Below are 9,197 nucleotides of genomic sequence, written 5' to 3'. Positions count from 1 at the left end.
TACAAATGCCTTGATATTACCTCTGGCCGGGTGTATATTTCACGAGATGTTGTGTTTGATGAACAAGTGTTTCCTTTTTCAACACTCCATCCTAATGCGGGTGCCAAGCTTAGAAAAGAACTTGTGCTTCTACCCTCACATCTTCTTCCATCGCCACTTTTTCTCCCTAGGGGGCTGGATACTGCTGATGACCGCATGACTATGTACAATAATACTGTGCTTGATGATCTTTTCACTAATGATGTGCAGGCAACAGAGGAAGAAATCGGTGAAAACCATCGTGATTTTATGTCCGCCGATGCACCAGGGACGGCCACAAAAAATCCTGCCTCGGAGTCTGGCGCAGATCCTGCCCAGAATCTCTCGGGATCGGGTTCCGCGTCGGGCGCTGTACCTGCTGATGCTGATGGCGACAGGAGATCCTCTGCGGACCCGGCGGCCAGCCCTGACGCGCCACGCGGACGTATGCGCCATGTGCGGGCCGCACCGCTGTCGGGTCTCGAGGCGCGGGCTGATCCCTCTGCACAAACCGACACAGCAGGTGGGCCGGTTCCAGCGGATCGTCCTCGGATCCTGGGCTGGCTCTACTCAGCGAATCGTCCTCGGATCCTGGGCTAGCTCTACTCAGCGAATCGGCCTCGGCGGCTAGGACGCCCACGTCTGCTACGTCTACGCTGATGTCTCCCTCGACAAATCGTCTCCAGCAGCACCTCGCTCGACCGTCTTTGCCTCCACCTGTTCGTGCGCACACACGCTCACAAGGTGGTATTATAAAGCCAAAAGTGCTTACTGATGGTTGTGTACGCTGGGGTTCATTTTGCTCTACAGGTGAACCACAAAATCTAGATGAAGCGCTTGGTGACCCTAGATGGAAAGCAGCAATGGATGAGGAGTTTTCTGCCCTCATCAAAAATCAGACATGGCGCCTTGTTCCTCCTGCCTCCGGCAGAAATATTATTGACTGTAAGTGGGTCTATAAAGTTAAAAGGAAATCTGATGGTACCATTGACAGGTATAAAGCATGTCTTGTTGCTAAGGGGTTTAAGCAACGATATGGATTGGATTATGAGGACACTTTTAGCCCTGTTGTTAAAGCTACTACTATTAGATTAATCCTCTCAGTTGCAGTCTCTCATAACTGGTGCATGCGACAGCTAGATGTGAAGAATGCGTTCTTACATGGCATTCTGGAAGAGGAAGTGTTTATGCGTCAACTTCCCGGGTATGAGAATTCTCACTTACAACGTCATGTATGCAAACTGGATAAAGCATTGTATGGACTAAAACAAGCCCCTCGAGCCTGGTACTCTCGTTTATCTTCTCAGTTACAGTCTCTAGGGTTTGTTCCATCCAAGGGGGATACATCGCTCTTCTTTTATCATAAAAATGGGATCACTATGTTCATGCTTATTTATGTTGATGATATAGTGGTCACCAGCTCATCAACTAAGGCAGTTGAGGCACTCCTAAAAGACTTAAGCAAAGATTTTGCTCTCAAGGATTTAGGTGATTTACACTTCTTCCTTGGCATTGAAGTTAAAAAGGTACCCACTGGGATCATGCTGTCACAGGAAAAATATGTTCAAGAAATACTTCAGAGAGTAGGTATGAAAGGATGATGCAAACCTCCCCCTACACCTCTATCTACATCTGAGAAGCTATCTCTCCATGATGGGGAGGTGCTTGGAGTAGAAGATTCCACCAGGTATAGAAGTATTGTAGGAGCATTACAATACTTAACACTGACTTGACCAGATATTTCTTATTCAGTAAATAAGGTATGTCAGTTTTTGCATGCTCCTACTAGCACACACTGGACAGCTGTAAAGAGAATACTCAGGTATCTACAAGGGTCAAGGAGTCATGGTCTCAAGATTAGTAAGTCAGACTCTATGCTTGTTAGTGCCTTCTCAGATGCAGATTGGGCAGGTTGCCGTGATGACAGGAGATCCACAGGAGGTTTTCTAGTGTTTTTAGGAGGCAACTTAGTCTCATGGAGTGCTCGAAAGCAACATACTGTGCCTAGGTCAAGCATAGAAGCAGAATACAAGGCCTTAGCTAATGCTACTGCTGAGATTATCTGGGTTCAGAATATGTTGACTGAGTTAGAGATACGACATCCCAGAGTAGCATCACTCTGGTGTGATAATTTGGGTGCTACATATTTATCTGCTAATCCAATATTTCATGCCAGGACAAAACATATCGAGATCGATTATCACTTCGTTCGTGAACGAGTGACAGATAAACTGTTGAATATTAGCTTCGTGCCTACAGGTGATCAAGTTGCTGATGGTTTCACTAAACCACTTACTCTCAGGCAGATGGAAGGATTTCGTCGTAATCTCAACTTAGACAGCTGTGATAAGTTGTGATTGAGGAGGACTGTTAGACGATGTATATAGTTAGGATACGGTATTGTTATAAACCGTATCTAACTCCTAATGATGTGGTTTATCTTAGAGATAGATTGTAGTTTACTTGAAGATCAATCCTAAGATAAACACAAGTTGTATCCGAGTTGTAACCGCCGCATGTAATCCTGGCGAGCTCGTCCTCGCTCTATATAACACGAACGCATCCCTGCCGCAGGTGCATACGCTTGAATGTAGTTTTCCACAGCAATCAGACACGAACTGCTCCATTCCTTGGCGCATTCCAGGCCAGGAAAACAGACGACGGAGACGTTTGTAGGTGGCATGGGTATGTGAGAGTGGCGCTGGCATGAACGGCTTGCAATATCTTCCGCTGCATGTTCTCGTTTGATCCCACCAACACACGCCCTTTTGTACAATATAACACCATCCCGCTGAACTCCTCCTCGCGCTCGGTAATCAAGACAGCATCAGGACAGCGTGCCACGGACATGAATCATCAAGAATTATTTTTAGAAAAGGACCTATCGCCCCGGCATCTGCATTGAGTGATGCATGCAGCTTTTAATTGAATAAGGTAAAAATAATTCGAACCGGATACATCAATCTGAGACCAACAAAAAGAAAGATACAAAGCGTCAAACGCGCCACAACCAGTGATGGTAATAGAACAAGATGATTAGCCACCTATCATATTATTGTGTCGTCATCCAAATCGGTTGAAGATACCCTGAGCTACCATCTTCCAGCGGGCACACCCAGTAACCATAAGCTCCCTGACTTCCGCAGGAGTGAGTAATGACCACGTGTGGATCAAGGCGGTAGCCCTGAAGATAATATGCAAAAAATTGATAGAGTTGCATTCGTTAAATCATTCCTGTAGTTTCAAATAGCCCACAACAATGCACATGTTTCCACACGAGTAATCTTTACCAAATGAACATCAACTCCCTCTACCCACGTCCCAAATAACGTGTTAATACTACTAGGGGGCTGATATTAAAAGCAATGTGAATAGAATGCCATGAGAGAATCATCAAGACATGCACTCATGTACTCCCTCCGTTCCTAAATATAAGATCTTTTAAAGATTGCAATATAAACTACATACGGATGTATATAGACATATTTTAGAGTGTACATTCACTTATTTTGTTCCGTATGTAGTCTTCTAGTAATTTTTTTAAAAGATCTTATATTTTAGAACGGAGGGAGTATTCATCAGAAGGGAAGGCAATGGGGGTTATGTTATGTGGATGGAAGGATGGATCGATCGGCGGAGGGGGGCAGATATCAGCGTACCGGTCTCCTGTTGGGCTCTGGCTGCACGGGCGGCCAATATAAAGACGTCCGCGGAGGCCGAGTCGCCGAGACGACGAGGTGGAGGCATGTTGTCTCCTTGGTGTGTGTGTGTCGGCTCGTCTGCGCTTTGGTGTTGAGCCGGGGACAGGTGCGTCACATATATAGTGTGAGGAGAATGGCACAGGTCAGGCATGGCCGCCGGACGGGCGCGTTAGGTAATCGGAAGCTAACCTGCTACGACGTAGGTATACACACATCAAAATTCAGAGCTAGCTAGCCGAGATGTGTTCGGTTGTGCTCCTGTCCAAAGACTCTAGAACTAAAATCATGGGTTTGTTGAGCATCAACATTCTGGGTAGTTTAGTCCAGAAATAAATCATGCACATGGCAATGGCATATTTGATCACGTAAGAAGTACTCCCTCCGTTCCACAATAAGTGTCTTAAGTTTAGTATAACTTTATACTAAAGTTAGTATAAAACTGAGACAGTTATTTTGAAACGGAGGGAGTAGGTTTTTTTTAGAGAAGGAGGTTAAACCCCCGGCCTCTGCATCAATCGATGCATACAGCCATCTTATTAATTATTTCATAAAGGTCTAACAAGAATATACATCAATGGACCCAAAGCCACCACTCACACCTACAAACTCGATAATGTGGAGTGCTCTCACTCCACATATCTAAGACCGGTGTTGTTTCCAATCCATTTACATAACGTATCGGGAACAACAGCCGGTGCAGCACATTTAAAACGCACACCTGACGCACACGTTTTACCAGCCGCCATCATCCTCGAACCACTGACCCATCTTCAGGAAAAAGATCCGCATCATCCTTGCCAGTCCAATCATCCGTCGACGCCACCACGACACCCAAGGGAGGGAGTATGTATTAGAAATATAGCACAAAGATCTACGCAAGTAAACTAATACGGCAAACACAGGGATAAATGAAAACGGGATAAACATGTTATCCGTACCCTCCACTAGTCCAGGATGAAGCTGCGACAACGGCTGCGGCTGCGGTCTCCTCATTGGCCTTTGTCGGCAACGGCCTTCTCGGCAGCAAGTCAGTCGGCTTCGATGGAGGTAGACATGATGATGATGAAAGCGACGCAAGAGGAATATTGTAATGGACGTAGACAAACGGCGGCAAGCAGTCGCGTAGAGGACACTTTCAAAAACGTAATCGCCTCTCTGCTCACAACATCTCAAATGGCGGGGTTTCAAAGGTCATCTCTCCCGTACAGTTGTGCACATGGTGGAAGCGACGGGATCGCCAGCAGCAGCTACGGCGAATGAAACGGCGATGGGCAGTGCACGTGAAGGCAGATCAAATATGATATCTTCATCGTGTCGGCTAGAGTTGGCCGGTGGCTTCTCTACATAGGTGCGGCCGGGTAAAGAAACGCAAGCTAAACCCGTTGGAGTCAGCAACAACCCACGATATGATGTTTCAGATCGTGTCTTGTTTGTTATAGACTTTCAACTTTTTTGTTGTTGTCTTGGGCTGTACGTAAATGTGCATGTGGGAGTGAAGCAAGGTGGCCTTGTTCGTTTTACTGTTATTGATATCAGTAGCACATATGCCCGTGCGTTGCAACGGAAGAAAAAAAAACATATATTTAAATATGTGCGCAAAACACATTTATATTTTGTGAAACTTGCACGTACAAAACTTTTATGTTTCAATCGATACTTATGAAATAAATTTGAGTCTGTGTTGATGACTCATTTATCAAGGATTGAAAACATTGGCAACTTTTTCCTAAACCCCCGACATTATTCTCATGGACATCAAACAACCTCCACGGATTTTTTCCTAAACATAAAATACTTTTTCTTAAACATAAAATAGTTTTTCTTTGAACATGGAATATTTTTCTACCTAATACAATGATATGCTAGCTTAATAAAATATGACTTCAGAAAATTTCATAAAATACTGAATTAGGATATTGTTCCAAAGATTTTATTCTAGCAAATATAATGGTGCAATCTGAATTAAATTTAGATGTTTTATTTATAAACTAGCAAAAGGGCCCGTGCGTTGCAACGGGAGAAAAAAAATACCACATGTTTTTAATCTTTTTATAATCATTTTGATTTATTAAAATAATAAGCTAACTAACTAATGTAGTCAGTCATATCCTATTTTGTTGAGAAATCAACCCGTTCATTGTTAATTCTATCATGATGAGAAATTGAGCGGGACAAGCAAAGCAAAACAAAGAGGTTACGTGAATTGATCAATGAATTGTTATCTTATTTCACTCATGGGGTAGAGAATGTGGGATCAGATGACAAACTGAAGGTGGTGTTCCATTCTTTGTCTCTACAACAATACAATCTTACATTCAATACATTCATTCATCAGCAAACAAATCCCCACAAAACAAAATTTCTTGCCGGTGCTTGGCACACGGTTGGAGGAATGGGGAGGGGATCTCACCAGATGATGAGTTCCTGCCGGAGGAGGGGATACGATGAGGGGAGCAAGGGTTAGGCGCCTCTATCTGGCCATAATTAAGGAGTCGCCGTTGCCGCGCCATAACCTTGGAGTTCCCCGTGTGAGCCATGGAGGCCCGCCTCCACCTGCAAGTACTTCGCTCCGCGGCGCCGCCGCCATTCTGCATCGAGCAGATGCATCATCCCCACTCACTGTAGGTGTCGCGTTGATTTGATCCAGAAGCTGTGCTCGAGCGCCGAACAGGGGGCAGCAAGCGGGCAGAGGTACGGCCACGGAGGCGGGTGGGTTGAGATCGATAACAGTGGTGGTTGAGGTTGGCCGCGGCGACGAGTGTTGTGGCAGCGGTCTGGGCACAGGCCAGGGTGGACCAGGGTCGATGCGATGCGCTCGAGCGCCGCAACGGGGTCAGTGAGCGGGGAGAGGTACGGCCGCGGAGGCGGGTGGGTTAAGATCGGCAGCGGTGGCGGTTGAGGTCGGCCGCGGCGGCGAGTGGTGTGGCGGCGGCCTAGGCACAGGCGAGAGTGGCCCAGGTTGACGGGAGGAGGCGACGCGTACGGGTATAATTTTTGCAGCGAATTATTTTTTCTTTTTACGTTGCAGATAAATGATGGAGCGCGGGTTGAATAACAAAAACTACAGGAATTTTTTTTTTATAAAAATACCGCGGTGGGTTTTCCAACGGAGGCAATAACCGCTTTATTATTAGGTATAGATTTGACTCCTCCATGTTTTATGTTTTGAATCTGCATATTATTTGTTTTGGTTTTTCCTAGGCTGTTGTTCTGCACTTTTATGAGGGAAAAAATAGATCTACTGCAGCGCCGTACCTAATTCTTGTTTTACTAACAAATAACACGGTCGTGATCGAGTAGACTGCATCAGCGATGCTCGGCGTCCAGGACAACGAGCTAGCAGTGACAAATGTGAGTGTTGCATGTACTGGATAGGAGCCGATGCAGACGACGCAGACACGCCCGATATGCTGGTGAGGACAGGGCCAGTGCCGATGATGAAGAACATGAGTAGAGATGAGCAACTTTGGCCAATCAATCTTAACGATCTGAAAGTCTAAGTGCTAAGTGCGTGATGATCGGAACTTATCGTCCACGTTGAAGCACAGAAGAAAAGAACTATTGTTTTCTCATGCATCATGGTTGGCTTCCTCACACGAACATCACATATCTCTGCAATTCCAATCGACCCTGGCTGCCTGCTGGACCAGTGCAACTTTTGAAGCAGAGGTGGCAGGCAGCACTCCGTGTCCTCGCTGGATGAACTGCTCACAGAGCGAGCAGCTGCTCACACCAAGAGGTGACGCGCAATGACGCTGGTGCCTATTGATCTAGATGAAGCGCCTATCGTGTGCATTCCTGTCCAGCTGATCACAGCCAGCCGCGCCTGCCTCCCGCGATCAGGGGAGCCAAATCTTTTATGGAGCCTGGGCAAGTTGAGCCTAATTCTATAATCTAGTAATGAAAATTCGGGTATTCGGATACATAACGTATAATATAACATAAATATTTCGAACAACAAATCCACATTAAAAATGAAGTGAAAACATAAGCACTACAATAAATCTATACATAATAATAAAGCGGCTATTGCTTCCGTCGGAAAACCCACCACGCCATTTTTATAAAAAAAGCCCGTGTAATTTTTGTTATTCAACCCCCACTTCAATTTCTCATTATGGTGGAATTAACAATGGACGGGTTGATTTTTCAACAAAATAGGATAAGACTAACTACATTAGTTAGTTAGCTTATTATTTTAATAAATCAAAATAATTATAAAAAGATTAAAAGCGTGTGGTATTTTTTCTCCCGTTGCAACGCACGGGCTATTTTGCTAGTGTAATTTAAAGTAAAGCTATCCATACCAGGTGTCATAGTGCAATTTCTTCCACCACGATCAGAAGCATCTCTCACTTGCCATTTTTTGCCACGGTCAAAAGCATCTATCACTTGTTAAACTTTGCCAAAAACAGACATAATCAGCTTTGCACAGAGGCAAACTCGCCATGTTGCCAAAGTCCTAGAAGGCACTACAACATAAGAAATGAATTTGTGATTAAAATAGATTTATTTGTGAAATGTGAATATATTCAAAATAGAGAGCTTGCAAGAATAGAGATGGTCAGGTGAAACATACGGACAATGCTCTGAAGAACATACCGACTACATTACAATAAATATTCCAATAATATTGTTAGCATCAACTGCCTTGAATAACTTCCATGTCCATCATTTCAAGCGGATCTTATACATTTCTCCTGATTGCGCGCGGCTCTTCTCACATATGATCTTCTCATTTGACCTTGAATATTAGGATGATACTCACTAATTAGTTTCATCTTTCCTGGATCATGCTCAACCACATTTGGATTGAATTCATTGGCTTGGTTAGGCCGTGATTGTGGATCTACTTCTATTTCCGGTTAAGGATGATACTCACTAATTTGTTTGCAGTGCTTGCTCTATTAACCAAAAACCTCCTCATCTCTAAAATCTAAAGATTCAAATAATGAACGTGGTTGTCACACAATCAAATTAGAAAACGAGCTACCACAAGCTGCATATATGTATTATCAAATATTAAGTCTACAGTTAAGTAAACTGGAATCAGTGATATACTATTTCTTCCCCTTGCACCAGCAGAAAAAAACCCACAAATCACACATCAATAAATTTGCACCTTATGAGGCAACCCAAAGTTAGAAATATTGCAGGTTGCAACTTCTTACATAGTTACCCTTTCTATAATTTCCAACAGCCAATTTTTTTTTTCTTTATACCGTACAAGATCGCCACATGAACAACACTGCCTTTGGGGCACGTACAAGCTGATGAAACAGAGAAATCGGCACGTATGCCTACAGGCTACAGGCCTCCACAACAAGTTCATATATTCTTATCAATCCCCAATAGAAAATCCCCTAAATTACCGAAGGAACGTGTTCACTTATTTAATAAGCAATCTCATCATCTAGTCATATCAATCCTGAGCAGCTCAGATTAGGTATTTAGCATGCAATCTTTTACCGAAGGAAT

This window comes from Hordeum vulgare, chromosome 7H (genome assembly GCF_904849725.1).
Source record: "Hordeum vulgare subsp. vulgare chromosome 7H, MorexV3_pseudomolecules_assembly, whole genome shotgun sequence".
NCBI lineage: Eukaryota > Viridiplantae > Streptophyta > Magnoliopsida > Poales > Poaceae > Hordeum > Hordeum vulgare.
The sequence above is the reverse complement of the archived record's forward strand: the minus strand, read 5'-3'. Positions refer to the sequence as shown.